Source organism: Quercus lobata, chromosome 9 (assembly GCF_001633185.2).
Source record: "Quercus lobata isolate SW786 chromosome 9, ValleyOak3.0 Primary Assembly, whole genome shotgun sequence".
In the NCBI taxonomy this organism is placed as follows: Eukaryota; Viridiplantae; Streptophyta; class Magnoliopsida; order Fagales; family Fagaceae; genus Quercus; species Quercus lobata.
This window is the reverse complement of record NC_044912.1, coordinates 33,329,303-33,345,621: the sequence shown is the minus strand read 5'-3', so window position 1 is coordinate 33,345,621 and position 16,319 is coordinate 33,329,303. Positions and strand designations below refer to the sequence as shown.

At 33.9% G+C, this 16,319-nt stretch overlaps 1 pseudogene across 1 annotated transcript; it reads right to left on the bottom strand.

Moving 5' to 3' along the window:
• Positions 1–12,441: 12,441 nt before the first annotated feature.
• LOC115958906 lies at positions 12,442–15,850 on the bottom strand (annotated as a pseudogene). Its single transcript, XR_004084717.1, has 3 exons — positions 15,337–15,850; positions 13,568–15,001; positions 12,442–12,992 (listed from the first exon to the last, which is right to left on the bottom strand). The product of XR_004084717.1 is annotated as a pentatricopeptide repeat-containing protein At1g77405-like (transcript).
• Between the last annotated feature and the right edge of the window lie 469 nt (positions 15,851–16,319).

Here is a 16,319-nt window from a genome sequence, read left to right as displayed (position 1 = left end):
CATAAACAAAAAAAATGAAACAAAGTACCTCTTCAACATAAAAAGTTAACTTTGGTCACTAGCTTTAAAGAATACACAGCAAAATCAAGCACAAAACCCAAAACTAATTATACCCAAAATAACGCATAACTTAAACTAAAAACTGAAAGTTCTAGGTTTTCAAAACTTACCCAAAGGTGTATTGGTCGAAGCCACCTCCTGAAGCAGTGGAGTAGAGCCACCGAGTAAACCCTAGATTGACGGAGCGGAGTGAAGCCACCGAGAACATCCACCTCTCTCTCTCTCTCTCTCTCTCTCTCTCTCTCTCTCTCTCTCTCTCTCTCTCTCTCTCTCTCTCTCTCTCTCTCTCTCTTAAATATCAAGTGGGTGGGGTGGGAATTAATTTTGTTCTTCAAGCATGGGGGAGGGAACGATGTCATTCCCCTCAAATTTAGTTTCTATTTTTTTTTATTAACATTTTTCTAAAATTAAGAAAGAAATAAAAATAAAAATTAACTAAAGTCCAAAACGGCGTCATTTTAGTGACAACTAACTGAATACTAACAGATGACTCATTTGGAAATGAATGAAAGTTAGAGGATTGATGACAAAACCCAAACTTAGAGAACTAAATTAAAAAATTGTGAAACTTAGAGGGTGAATTTTGCATTTTACCTTTTTTTTTTCTTCTTCTTTCCATGAATAGGAATTGATGGTGAACCAAAAAATTGGACTATCTCCAATTAGTCCATCGTGTCGTTCAAGACCAGAAAGGTCGTCCTTCTGATATATTAAATGTTCAAAATCGCAAGAGATTTAACCTGAGTGCCTCTGAAGAAGGTCGTCCAAGTGCAAGAAGGTCATCCAAGTGCAAGAAGGTTGTCCAGCATGGAGTCACTTGGACGACCGCCCAACACTTAGAAATTTTAAGAGTAAATCTCTATCCAAAAGCTTATAATTCGGACCACGTTCTACCATTCTGAAGTGGGAGCGAAATCCTTATTCATCACTCTAACTTCCTACTAAGTTCTTAACTTCCAATAGCAGTTGTAGAAGTTAAGTCTGAACCTTCTAACTTCCACCCACGTTGAGGAAGTTACTAAACAAGTAACAACTCCAAAACTCACTATAAAAGGACTCAGCCATATCAAATTAAGGTAAGTTTTCACCACTTATAGGGTTGGAATTCCTGAGTTCGAGAGAAAAAACTAACTTAAGCATCGGAGGGTTCTTGACCGGTTCACCCCGATCACCTTTGATCTTATGCCTCTTTCTTTTCAGGCCTTCCAAGCAACCTCAAGCCCATTAAAGTCTGAAGCATTCAGCCTACTGATTTTTCATGTATCATCAGGAATCAATCATAGCACTTGTCAATTTAGTTTAGAGAAAAGTGATTTAAATATTCACTACCAAAAGTTTCTTTATTTACTGAAACAAAGAAAATTTCTAGATGTCTTCTACTGTGTATATTGTATACAATTTTATTGTGACTACACATATACTGGTAGAGAATAATTCATTAAATAAATTTTAAAGTGCTTGATTAAACTCCTCTAGCTCTAAAAGGACGGGTGCAAATTATTTTCTATCAAACTACTGATTTTCACAAAAACTTAAATTCTTAAGAAATTGTGAATTATCACTGCACACCCTTGGTACGATGGTCACTGCACAAGTATAAGTGCTTGTAAAGTGTGGAGGGTAAGGTTCAAAGTTCGAGTCTCCAGAAGAGAGCTTCACATACATATACACTTAAATTAGGTTAGAGTAAAATTTCTATCTTGTATTAAAAAAAAAATATCATGGGTTCAAATTTCCTCTTTAATAAGTGAAACTTAATTAACATGTGATATTTTTAAATGGGAGGTAGAAAGATAACATGATAGATTATGGAAAAAGATTCCCCCATTCCCTCCTAGTTTTAGTTAAATTTGGAGGGAATTCGAGGATAGTCTCCCATAAGGTAGTAAAAGTACTAATAATTGTTCCAAATGTATAAATTGTTAAATTAACAGTAAAAGTACTACTAATTTATTCATAATTCTAACATTTTCCAATGCCAAAAAATTTTACGCTAGAAAAAATTATTTTATGCATGAATAGAAGGGATGAACTTTGATGTTTAGTCAATGAAAGCCATGTTGGCTCTCATGAAACAAAAGGAATGTTACAATGAGTCAAAAATATAAAGAGTCTGTAGCCATTTTCACCAATGGCAAAATACATAGCGTAAGATCCAAACAAAGGCCTCCTTTTTTATGTAGAAAATTCAAGTGAAAAGGAGGGAAATTTTGGGTAGCCATTGTTAATAATACGATAAAAGATAAAATATGCATTCTTTTTAGCTTTCTTTTTCTTTTCTTTTTTTCTAGGAAATGTAACAATAAGAATAAGGTAACAATGCTTATCTCCAATCCAATTCCGAGTGAAGGGTTCGCCATATTACTTTTAATCATTAAGTTGAACAATACTAGGTTATGGTTAAGATCCTTCTTCGCATAGGGTATCATATATTGAAATGTGAAGTTTAAAAATCAACTCATTTGAAGGAGTTTTAATATAAATGTTTTTTTTTTTTAATTCAATAATTGGGAGAGAGGATATGTAAACCCAAAAACCTGGAAATCTCTATTGGGAAACATCAAAAGGTTTCAGCTTTAGCTACAAAGTTCTTGGCAATGAGCTTTAACTTTTAATATTTGATATAAACTTTTATTTTTATCACCGTATTCTAGCTTCTAAGCAGCTTTGAATAATTTATAAAATCTAAAAAAATGTGGATTAATTGAGTTATTGCACATTTGACCTACTAATAAAACTAAGTAAATACTTTTTTATTTTATAAATCATACAACTTACAACAAGGGATTGAGAATTTGAACTCTTCATGTTTTCTTTGGAAATATCAAAAGATACCAATAAGTTGAACTATAAGCCTACAAGACTCTTAACATTAAAAAATTTTAAATAACAAAATCTTACATATAATCTACACGTTGACATAAGAAAATTTGAAGGGCCTTGTCTTAAAAAAACATTATCATGTCTTCATTGTCTTGTCATTTCATATTTTAAAGTTTGCCCCTTCTATTTTAATTTTTTTTTTAAAGCTAGTGAGTATTTTTTTTATTTGAAAAAATTATAAATAAAAAAATATCTTTTGTTAAATTATTATATGTTTTTGTCGTTGGTTAAGTTTACTTGATAAAGTTTAGTTTTATAAAGCAAAATTTTTAACAACCCGCATCAAAAGTCAAGTACAGCCAATGGCGTGACCTATGCAACTGAAATTCTGAATCCTCTAAATATCTCACTAGTAATTAGTTATTACTAATTATCGCTTTCAAAGTTTCAAAATAAAAAAATTAAGAATGGACTCCAAAACCTATTCATTTTTTGTTTGCCAATTGAACTCTAGTTTATCATATTCAAATCCCATTTATTTTGAACACGGAACACTCTTTTGGCATTACTTAGATAAAAGAACCCCAAAAAAATTGGAATAATCAGTTATTGATTGTTTATACTTTAAACCCTCCATGTCATATACATTCCATACCTTTGATGGTGGGCTTAATGGTCTTGATTTGAGCTACATAATTCAACACAGCAAGTGCCTCCGAAATGCTTGTGCCTCAAAGAGACAGACATATATGCACCTAACACATGCTTAATTTTGTCCAATTTTATAGTGTTGAATTATGTAAGCAACAAAATTAATCATATAGTTTATGAATGAAAATTCCTAAACAAAGTTTAGGATAAGATTGACACGAAGGAACATATAATAGATTTATGAGCAGTTATGGTGTCAATTAGCCATTCCAGGAAGTACAGATATAGACATCAGCACAAGTTGACTGAAGAAAAGCATGATAAGGAACATATAATTTCTACCAAAAAGATAACAGTTATGGTGTAGTACAGACATCAGCACAAGTTGACTGAAGAAATGCATGATAAGGAGATATCTTCTTATATATTAATGATTTTCTAGTTTTTACTTCTACATCAAAATAATAAGCTTTGGCTTTAAAGGGAAATAATTTTGACAAAGTAACCCATACTTTTTGGTTTTTGCTAATGAAGAGAAATTGAGATTTTTAAATCGGTTGTCAAACTTATCTTCTCATTGGGTTGTTATTAGAAATGAGTTTTATGACAGCGATGAAATAATTTATAAAATATTTAGACTTGAACTAAAATGGACTTATAATTAGTTTCAAAAAAAAAAAAAAAAAAAGGACTTATAATTGTATACAACTTGCTGAGTTACTTTTAGTTAGCTTGGGTTAATTTAGTTTATTAGGAGAGTTAATTTAGTTTATTAGGAGAGTTAGCTACCTTTGTCGTTGCTTGCTAGACATATATTCACGCACATGTACTCATGCACGTGCGCACACACACACGCTGTGTAATATTATATACACACATGCACCACCTTCTAATAAAAAAATAATAATAATAATCTTGCTTAAGGGACCCTCAGCCTCTCATTTCCTAGCTTGCCTTTAATTTTATAGGATTAAGAAATAAAACAATTTCCCTTAATAAAGGTTTTAGCAACATAAAACACCAAAAATGTAATAAATAAATAAAAAACAAAAAAAAAATTATGTTTAAATGTGTTTTAAGAGGAGGATCACAAGCTATAGCCTAACTAACCATTTCAACCCAAAAAAAAAAATCATTTTTAGACATATTTAGACTAATTAAATTTTCAAGAGACCAAATTTAAAATATTCATTTAAATATAATTATTATAAAAATAATAATTTTGGGAGAGAAAAGAGGGGTGGAGTTAGGGCCAAAGACTATCTCCCTTTGATCTCAACGTGAGTTCGTCTCTAACCTCAGAAAGGGATGTGTTGTCAACTTTATCCAATTTTTTTTTGGTTTATGCAGAAAATCATTTCTTGTCATTTTGGTTTCCTTCCCTTGTTTATGTTGTGGATGGGTTCATAATTGGTTTTTATTTTCTTATTGGTAATCTACACATGCACTTGATAGAATCCAAGACCTTGCCTCCATCCAGTAGCGAAGTCAGGATCTAACTAGAAGGGGGGCAAAAATTACATTTGACATCACATTTATGCACGTGCAAGCGAATATATATGTATATAGCATTTGAGATCAATTTGCAAAATAACAATTCATTCGTGTGTATATTAAGCAATATTTGAATGCATAAAAATTCAAAATAAATTAACATATTCATTATATTATTTATCTATTAGGGGTTTATTTACATAAAAAAATCATTTTGAAATTGTAATTACAAAAATATTATATTAGGAGGGTTTTGGTTTTGGTTTAAAAAACCATCCTATTATATAATTTTTAAATGCATTTATTGTATTATATAATATAATAGAAGAAATATTAATAAATTTTTTGGGTGAGAACCCCCCTAGCTCCACCTCTACCTCCATCCCATTATTATGAGAGAAGGAAGTGTTAATAGATTAACCTCATGCATATGCATGGATATACTTAAAAGATATATATTAAGATGTATAATATAATTCTCATATATATAATTTAATATTATATACTGATAGTCATTCTTTTTTTTTTTTAACTCTTTAAAAAGTCTTATAAAAATATTATTAGGTAGAAAATGTAAATTGTCCATTTTTTTAATTTTTTTTACTGTTCATTAATTCTAAACTCTTTGGTTTTTGTACGCAAGTACTCGCTTGGATAGATATTTATGATATGGTCCCAAATTTGAATCCAGAATTAAAAAATAAAATTCTCTCTAAAAATAAATAATTTAGAACACATGGCGCAAAATTGAACTTTAATTGTAAAATCCAATTGAATTTTCTATAAGCTTTGCCTCTATATATAGATTGGTAAGCTATTCAGTAGGTCTTGAATACATAACAACCTCACCCTCCATCTCATTGATGTTGGAGAAAGAAGTATTGATTGAATAATAGTTGATTTACATTTGTTTATCTGCATATTAACCTACATTTGCATACAAGTATACAATTTTTATTACCAAAATCTTTAACTTGATGGGAATTTCCAACTCAAAAAATTTTAAGTATACACACTTTACTACAACTTGAACATATGTCAATCAGTGATTGGATTACATTTTTCATCAAGTATCAAGTACCCGTGGTGTGGTGGTGTGGTTTCATGTGTAAGTGATAATCCAATCATAAGTTGAAATGTACAAATTGTGGTAAAGTATGTGGTCCTAGACTAATTCTTGAATAATGTTATATACATAACAAAAATTGACAACTTATTTTTCTCGCTTGTTGAGTCGGCAAGTTTTCCTTAATTTAATTTCAGCTCACCGCTGACATCACTTCTTAAACTACCGTTAACAATTTGTTACATCTGGAGACATCAAATTCTTTTTGTCACTTTCTCCTAATTATTTCCAACTCGCCATGAACAACTCAAAGTTGATCAAACCTTTTAAAACCCTGTTTGCCTAGCCCTAGTTGATCACAAAGAAATCGAAGATTGCTGCTTCGCTAGTTTTTGGTATATATGTCTGATCCGGGCCCTAGAAACAAGTATTTGGGCCCGTCATCAACCTTGGAGAGAGAGGGTAAACGACAACTTACAAAAATTACTTCAATTCTTGTAGCCCACAGCATTATGTCAATAGTGCATTGGGCTAGTCAGTACTCATGGATTATTTGCTTATTTGTGGTTTTCACTTTTCAATCCAAGTAAATTCTTGCCTACACCAAAATTTAAAAAATTAAGAAGACTATTTTTGTTGAAGTAGTTTACAATTCAAATTGGGCCTTCAAATGACCCAAAAAATAAAATACTGCTATGGCTATATGACCATCCACGACTTATCATTTAGCCGCACAAATGGACTTTCTAATTATGTGATAATTAGAAAGTCGATTTGGTATCTGATTGCAAGCAATAGTTTTCCAAATTATGTGATAACTCTGGTTTAAAAAATATTGTGAAAACACATGTTTAAACTTTAAAGTACTCATAATACAAAAAACTATGTTTAGTAAGATATTTCTAATAATATATTTTCAAAAGCGAAAAAATATAAATTATATGTTTGTTATGTATGTGTTTTTTTTTTTTTTTTTAAGTGACGAAACATCTGACTTCACAGTAAAATTATTAATGGGAGTGAGTTTTTAAAAGGAGAAACATGTAGGCAGACGGAGTAATTCTTAGGTACTTTCGAAGTACGGTAAATGACGCTCCCTCCTCTCACATTCATGGTGAGTTCTACTTATTAAATTCATAGTAAAATCTACCATGAATGTGAGAGGATGAAGCATAATTTCACTATACTCTGAAAGAACTTAAAAATTTTCTAAGCGTGAAAGAAAAAGAAAGATAAGAAACATGAAAGAAAGGAAAAGAGGATCCCACCAGTTTTTCGATTAGTGTTTAGTCAAATCATGTGGGTGTCATCATTTTCAATATATTTACAACAATGTCACTCAGAATTATTACTCAAAAATTAAAATTTTATCTAAATGTGTTCTCAAAATACATTATTTAAACATCCTAAATTGAGAACTATGAACTCTTAAGTCTTAATCAAATCCCCTTACCAAACACTTTTTTTTAATTTTTTTTTGCCCACAATTTTTAGTGTTTAAACACTAAAAACTTATTGTTTAAAATCACATACCAAACCCCCCTAATCTCTTACATTTGTAATTTTCCTTTATAAATGACTCGTAGTTTTCTTCTTTCTTTCCCCCATATTCTAGAAAACATGCAGCACCAGTGGTGGGCTTTTTCCTGGCCGAATTTCCAAAAGATTCCATGTTGGTGATTTCTTAACTGTTGTATAGTGTAACTCCCTTCTTTCACTATTATTACACTCCAAGCCAACTTACATCTCTCGAAAATTACTCCATAACTTCTGTTAGAAATACTGAATGCAATAGTAGTGGAGGCGCGTGAAGAAGGCTGTCGGCGCATGGAACGCGTGAGCTTGGGCCCAGAATATTTAGGTGGCACGTGAGGGCGCGTGCTATCTTCGATGGCTTCGAGGCTTCCACCAACGTGTAGATTGGCACAAGGCGATCTCAGTGATACCTATAGAACGTAATCGAAGCAATATTCACGGCAGTAATGACACGTGCAGTGGTCTATGCGGTGTAGGACTCCTCAACGACAACGGCTGCAAGTCCAAAACCCAAAGACAACAGCTGGAAGACGTTGGAGGTTCAACGGCAAGAGGCTGCGGCAACTATTGTGACGGCGGAAGCAATGTTGAGAATGGAGTAACACCAATAAAGACAAGACTGCTAAGAAAATGTCAGAGCAGTGACTCTGATTCCATGTTAGAAATACTGAATGCAATAGTATTGTATTTCTCAAATTTAAGAATATACATGAGTACCTTTATATAGGAGGCATATGAGTGCAGTACAAGTAAGAATGTAATACAAGAATGCGTGCTATACAAGTACTCTAGTTGGGCCTAAAGCCCACAACACTATACATGTTAACAACTTCAAATTACTTGTTTCAAGAGAATGCCAATGACAATTCTTCAAACAGTCTAAACCACCACCATCTTTTTTTTCCTTCTCAATAATTAAGAATTTATTAGTGTCCAAGCTAACTTGGATGTTCTTGGTGGACTCGAGGCTTACATCTTAAGACCTTCATCTACTCATCTCATTCTTCTTAATAGCCTAGCTAAATCATCCCATTTAAACATATTCAAGAGAATTGGCTTTAAAAAAAAAAATTGTTGGTTTTGAGAGGACAACTTTAGTCCACCGTTCTAGCATAGTTACTATTCATAACGATACTTGAGCTGGGGCAACCCATACTTCTATAGGAAGAACCCAGAAACGTATGGCATACTCAACATCTAGAATGACCAGTAACTAGTGCCAAAAAGGAGAAAAGAAGAGGGGGGGGGGGGGTGTAGGACTTCCATATGTGATAGTCATCTTGAGCCCGCTTGGATAGGCATTCTTGCGGAAGAAAATGCGCGTTAATGTTCTAAACGTAAAAATGGAAATGGTTTGGTAGGGCGATTTGAGCCAAATTGCATTTACAAATCACACCATATCCACGGTTTTAAAAAAGCAAATTTTCAGAGTTTTTGCAATTCGCGTGATTCAGTCAACAAAATATTGATTATCGATTGCGCTTTTTTATCAAAAAATCTATTTTGCCCCCCAAATACTAGTATATATTCAAGATCTATGTACTCTCTCAACAATCCTTCTTCACCAATTTCCCATGTATCACCTCTGGCTTTGGTTCTCTACTCCTCTACTTCAATTTTTGTTACTCAGACCCAGCAACAAAGAGCAGCAAAAATTGAAGCAGAGGAGCAGAGGACCAAAGTCAGAGGTGATACGTGGGAAATAATAGGTTGGGTAGAAATGAAACTTGTGTATTTGTTTTACTTATCCTTTGTGCTATTTTGTTTTGGTCAGTAATGTTGGAATTTGTATAATTTTAAAATTATTGAACAAGTATTAATTTGTTTAACTAAGCTCATTCTTGATATGAGTGGAGAATTTAAAGTAATACATTTTGCATCAAATAATTTGTTGCGTGACTTTCCAAATGACAAATATTCTTTATAAAAAAAATAATAAAAAAATAAAAATCCATGTGAAAATACGAATCAACCCGACGTGACTTGCAACCCGATTAATCCAACCCATTTCTAACCCGCTTAAAATGAATTCTTTTTTACCCTCCAACCCGAATAACCCATCTATTTCTTAACTTTCTTTTATCTATAGGCTCTCTGTGTAATCCAATTATTGATGGAAATGATAAGAATGGATTTAAAACAAGAGAAAAGACAAAAGAGAATCAATGCACAGAAATTTCCTTTTTTCTGAACTGAATCGATGCACAGAAACATACTTGAGTAGTTTTTACCACCAAAGCTTGCTGGGAGTGGATCCACATTTCAAGGATGTCCATAGACGTCTTGACGCAACCATAAATGCACATATTTTATCAGAGACAGTTGTGCCTGATGCTCACTAAATTAAAGCTCTTTTAGGTGTCGGAGTTTATCGCTATATTTGTTTCGATGTAAAATATCTGCAAGAAAATATTTTCATTTTACAATGTTTAGCAGTGTACATGAAAATATGGTGTAAAACATTTTCCAGTGTTTGGCACAACGTAAAATGTAGAAAAAAAATGTTAAAAATTTAAAACATTTTTTTATTAACTTCCAAAAAATACATAAAAACAGGCGAATGGCTAAAAATGTTGAATCTACTTATACAAGTTCAAAATAATGAATATACATTGATCATAATGGAGATATTATAATAAACTGTATTGAGATATCACCAATGGTTAAAAAGATTAATCTACTTATAGTACCACTTCTTTGAGCTTGAGCTGAAGCTTGTAAATCATCTTGTAAACTTCTTTTGTTATAGAAAGCTGTGCAGAGAAAGTGTGTAATTAGCTAGTGCACAGAATTTTGTGCAATAAGCAATTGATCAAAACAAGGAGACAAGCACACAATTATATTAAGCATATCACTAATTAACCTTTCAAAAAAATTATTCAAAAATAATGTAGTTACAAATTTTCCAATTTAACTGAGAAACTAAAATAAAAATAAAACTACCAAAAAGTTAAAAACTAAAAAACCCCTAGAATGCTGCTGTTTGACTAAACTTCCTATGTAATCAAAAGACAAAGGTACTTCTCAACAAAACTGGAGCAAAAGGAGCAGTCATAGCCTAGCTCATGCTGCCTTGACTGGCTTGGCGTGTGGCTTTTCCATCCACCATTTTGGTAGACCCTATGGCCAGTTTCTTCATTCCATCCAGCATTACCACGAGTTCGATTTGAGAAATCACCTCGCCTCTCAAAGTCATTTCTCCCATAGCCCTGGCCTCGGCTAAAATTCCCACCACTAAAGTTTCCACGGCCCCTAAAGCTATCATTTCAATAACCAGCCCGTCCTGAAAACATCCCTCTATCATTGTTAGCTGCAAGAAAGGTTCATAAATCATAAGAACATTATGTCAAAAGGTTAATTCCAGCTAAAATGATGCATCGCCAGCAACGCAGCAATAACAAATGCAAAATCAAATTTAAAGATAAAAAGAATCAGCTATTATTTTCATTTATAAGAAGTATATATAACCTTATACATAGGTCCAGGGTCAAGTTAATCAAATCAGAAAAACACTAATTAATCCAATCTAATCTCTTAAACAACCTAACCATTTCCCACAGAGAGTGAGAGAGAGAGAGAGAGAGAGAGAGCAGCAACCAGGGCCCCAGGCTGCCAATGTGTTTTTACTACCAAAAAGGGCAATAGGTCCTTCATACTACCATCTCTATGAAAGTCAACTCCTTAAGAATAACCAATCAAATATAGAAATAAAAGTTTTGAAAGAGAACTCACAAGTAGATCAATTTAGGAATATTAGCAAGTCCAGTTGGTACAGCTCCAGAAATTTTATTGTAGGAGAGGTAACTGCGAGTACCAAAATAATCAACAATCAGAACCTCATACATATAGCTAAGATAATATTCTAATATATGGTTTACAATGATGAGCAACATTCTTATCAACCACACACACACACACACACACACACGCGCACACAGGGGGGGAGGGAGAGAAGCAATACTTGCAAGATTTCCAAGTTGATCAAATTTGCAAGCTGTGTTGGTATTCCTCCCGTTAAATAGTTATTTTTTAAATAACTACATATCAGATTCACAAGGAGAATTATTAAAAATTATCATTTCACTGAAGCCCATAGTTGATTAACTCAGACCCACCTGATTGATATGACCTATTTTGGATTATTTTAGCTAATGCTTTGGTTGGTATAAAATATAAACAACAGCCTTTAATCCAAGGAACAAAGTGCAAACATGGCCTCAAAGGGAATCAAACATTGAATTCATATCAGATCTGCTACTTCAAATTCTAACAAGGAATCTTGGATCTCAAACATATATAATAAACTAGTATACAATAATTTCATCACAAAATATCATAATGCCACACATAAATAAAACCCCCCAAAAAAAACCCAGATCTGAAAATCATAAACCCTAACTCATATCAAACAACCAATGTCAAAATCATCAAAAAAATAAATAAATCTCACACTACCAAATCAACACCAAAAAACCCATATGAAAAATGATAAGAAATCAAATGTGTAAATATTATGATTCATCAAATAAAAAATCTGAAACTTTGAGGTGTTTTTCCAGCAAGGAGTAGAAATGGAAACTAAGAAAAACTAGAGATGGGTTAGAGATGAAGAAAAACGAAAAGAAAAGGAGAAATCTAATCTAAAAAGGCAGAAAAGTACCTGGTTTTGCAGGCGATGGGCCGCGCCGGCAGAAGATGGAGCTGGTCGGTGGTGCCTTGGACCTTGGAGCCGGAGATTTGCCAGACGGGGACCGGAGGTGGCCAGGTTTTTGGAGAGAAATCTGAGAGGGGGCTGGGTTTTTTTGGAGAGAAATGAGAGGGAGAGTTTAAGCACGAAAGTAATTGCGGGAGTGATAATTATTGGGTTGTGAAGGAGTGAGAAAATGTAAAATGTTTTACCAAAATTTTAAGTGTAAAATATTTTACATAATTTGCTTAGGTTGATTTGGTTGCCTGAAAATATTTTACTTTTGACCAAATATTTTACTGCAAAACAGACACCGTAAAATTGGAAAATATTTTTCTGAAAATATTTTACATCGAAACAAACAAAACGCATATAAACAACCCTGTAAATTGGCTAGTTTACAAAAGCACCTAATCTGCAGATAAACTGAAAGGAGTATTCTTGATATTATCGAGTTTGTGTCACCCAGAAAAAATGCAACATGCCAAAATCTGAAGAACAAAAGAAATAAATAAGGGCATTTAAGCACTTCCAACTTCACAAAAACTGCCCTTTGGCAGCACTCATCTGGGAAGGGCTCCTGGCTACCTCGTCTCCGTAAGGCAGAGCAAACTTGGTCCTGATATGACATAAGGCCACAGAGGGACAAGAAATGAGCTCCTTCTCTACCGCTTCCTAATAAATGTAAAATTCATGGTCAGACAAGTGAAATCACAAATTCTCTACACTGCAAAGACTGTTCCAATCTCTTACAACAGACACACTTTAATAACAATCGACATACATTCTCATCATGCATACACCAGCATTAGATAAGCCAAATGCCACCACCCTAGAATGAAAATAGTGTCCTATCATCTAACATTGGGCATGAACATCTAAAAACCCACTAAACCATTTTGTAATCCAATGACAATACTTACCCAAAATGGAACAACAGTAATGCAAATACGATAAGTATCACGTTAGATTATGTGGGAGTCATGACAATGCTATCTTTTCATTTTCATTTGTCAAATAGTGAGAATATGTTAAGTTGACAGAATTGTGGAATGGACAGAACACTATATAAGGCAATATATCATGAACTCAAAATACAGGGAATTGATAGGCATCAGTGAAACCTAAAAATAATATGCCTAAAATTTGATGTAGGTAGACAATATAAAAATTTGAGTAAACAGAAAGTTATAATCCAGACCAAACAAAAATATAGAAAACAAATATAATGTAACTATACGAATTCTCACCAGAAAAATGCCCAAATGCCCACCAAAGTTCTTCTTGTTCTACAAAAATCTTTACATAGGACCATAACCATTTCTCCTCCATGTCATACTTCAACCGCACTAAGATATCCTTTGCGGGTCATAAGTGGCTTTACCTTCATTACTTGCATATATCTCTTTTCTATACCTTCATTTATTCTCTTATGCAGTTCTTCATCAAGCAAGTTGGTCTTCTCCCCACAGTTCAAAGTATCACAGACTAGTTTATAAGTATATTCTCTAGGTATCGAACCTCCATCAACCAACTCAACAAGAAAATTCCGGGCCTCCAAAACCCTTCCTGCTTCACAGAGAGCATGTATAATTGGGGTACATGAACTTGAAGTAGGCATTCCATGATTCATTTCTTGCATCTTCCTTAACATCTCAACAGCCTTATCAATTTCATTTACTGCACTATAGTATCTAATAAAAGAATTATAAGTAACCTGGTTGGGAATACAACCCCTTTCATTCATATCTTGAAACAACTCCAAAGCCCTCTCGATCCGGTAAGTTTTACAACAACCATTAATCAAAGAATTGTACGTCACAACATCAGGAATAAATCCCTTGAAAAGCATAATCCGAAACAAATGGTTTGCTTCCCACATCCTTTTCCTAATAGCTTTTCTACACCCAGTTTGCAAGCTATACTTACAATACGAACTAATCAATATCATGTACGTATATGTATCGGGTGGGCATCTAAAACCCGGCAATTCCATCTGCTCCAACAAAAACCTTGCCTTCTTGAAGTTCCCTACTCTACAAAGAGCATAAATAATCGTGTTATATGCATACACATCCAGTTTACAATGTAACTGCTTCATCCTATAAAATGCAGCCAACGCTTCATTGACCAACCCTTCCTCTCCTAGAACTTTTATCAAACAGGTAACAGTAGCAGTGGTCATAAGCCCACCATTCCCTCTCTTTGACATTTCATTCAAAAATTCCCAAAGAGCTTTCAATCTATTCCCTTTGGCCAACACACAGGCCATCTCTTTACAAGTAATCTCGTTGTGGGCAAACCCAAAATGGTTCTCAACCCAGTAGTTTCTCCATTGCTTTGTCCAATCCTAAGTTGACCTTCTGGGGGTCTCTGTGAGCAGAAGGGCCAAGAACAAGAACACTGTTATGTAGTTTATAGGATTCTTCTTTGAGTTTACATTGTTCAAAGGAGCACGGTGTCTGAAACTTGTTTGGCGACCAATGGAGCGAGGGGATTGGAAGAGGAACCTTGGTATAGACCTTAGGACTTGGGAAACTGATTCCAAGGTCCATGGTTGGGTGTTGGTTGAGGCAGCGAGTTGGGATCAAAGGGTTGGTTTTTGATAATAGCAGCTACTACTTGGTTTACTACAGAATTGTGGTTCTGACATAGTGGCCTTGACGTGATCATGTTTTGAAGCCCTTAATAAAGAATACAAGAAAAAATTCTCAAGATGAATCAAATCAAAGAAATCAACAAGTCCAGAGTTACAACATACAATATAGTGGATAATAAAGTAGGATCACAGAATCATTAATAAAAAATAATAATTCAAACCTTCATTTAGGATGTTGAATTCTACCAATTACATTCGTTGTCAGATCAATATTAAGTCTTACGTGATAAAAGTTGTAGCAGCTCTACTAACGTCACTTTTATTTTTCAACTCAAGTTGACATGCTACTTCAACTCAAGTTGTGGAAAAAGTTGCATACATGTTAACAACGGGTATGGAATATAGTTGACAACAATGAACCTGTAAGGATGACACCGTGACACAGATTGTTTACTGCTGTTGAGGACACTGTAGCAGGTGAGTGAATCAAGTGGATAACCTTGGGATGAGTCTCTATGGTTGGGAGTGTGGTGTGGTGTCCACTCATGCATTTTCTCAAACATGTGGGGAGCAATTCATTATGCCTGTTTTGCTAGCCAAACAGTAGATCATGTTTTATTTTTTAAAGTAATTTCGGTGTGGGAGCTGTGGATTTGAATTCGCAAACATTCCTAGATAATTTGCTTCGCGGATCTTGCCATGTTATAATTATGTTGCTGCAGCTCCAGTCACCGGAAGTTTGGTTTATATGTAATTTGGCTGTGGGAGCACAGTCTAGTAAACTCGGTAAATTGTTGATGTCAACGAAGAATAGCTGCTAGGCTTTAGGCTTGAAATACTCATGGGGTTGGGCTAGGATTGGAAATGGGTTGCATACTGTACAACAATCCTTAATATTAATTAAACTCTTATGGGCGACTAACTCCACCTACCAAAACCGGTTACCGGATAATCCATAGGTTTTTCACCCTTGACGGGCTAAGAAGTTTACCCTCAGACTTACAAAAACTTACAATCTATTTTAAAAGTTGATAAAGGTTTTTTTTTTTTTTAATATAATTTGATAATTGAGAGACTTGAACCTTAGATGTTGTCATTGAAAACACGAGAAGGTTGTTGAGAAAAAATTTTCACAAGACATGAAATTTATTTCATTAGTAACCTGCACCACATCAACATTATCATGAATTTTGAAAAAATATCTTTTAAAGCCCAAAAAAACCCATATTTACACAAAAAGGCATCAAAGCCCAAGGTCCAATACCCATAGCGATATTATTTCATCAAGGCCCATGGTTCAAGCTCAAGACACATCATCTCATTTTCGGCCCATGATCCAAGCTCATGAGTCTCATCGGGGGAATTTTGGGAGTCGTGGTTTGGAAGGACAAAAAGTATGTTCA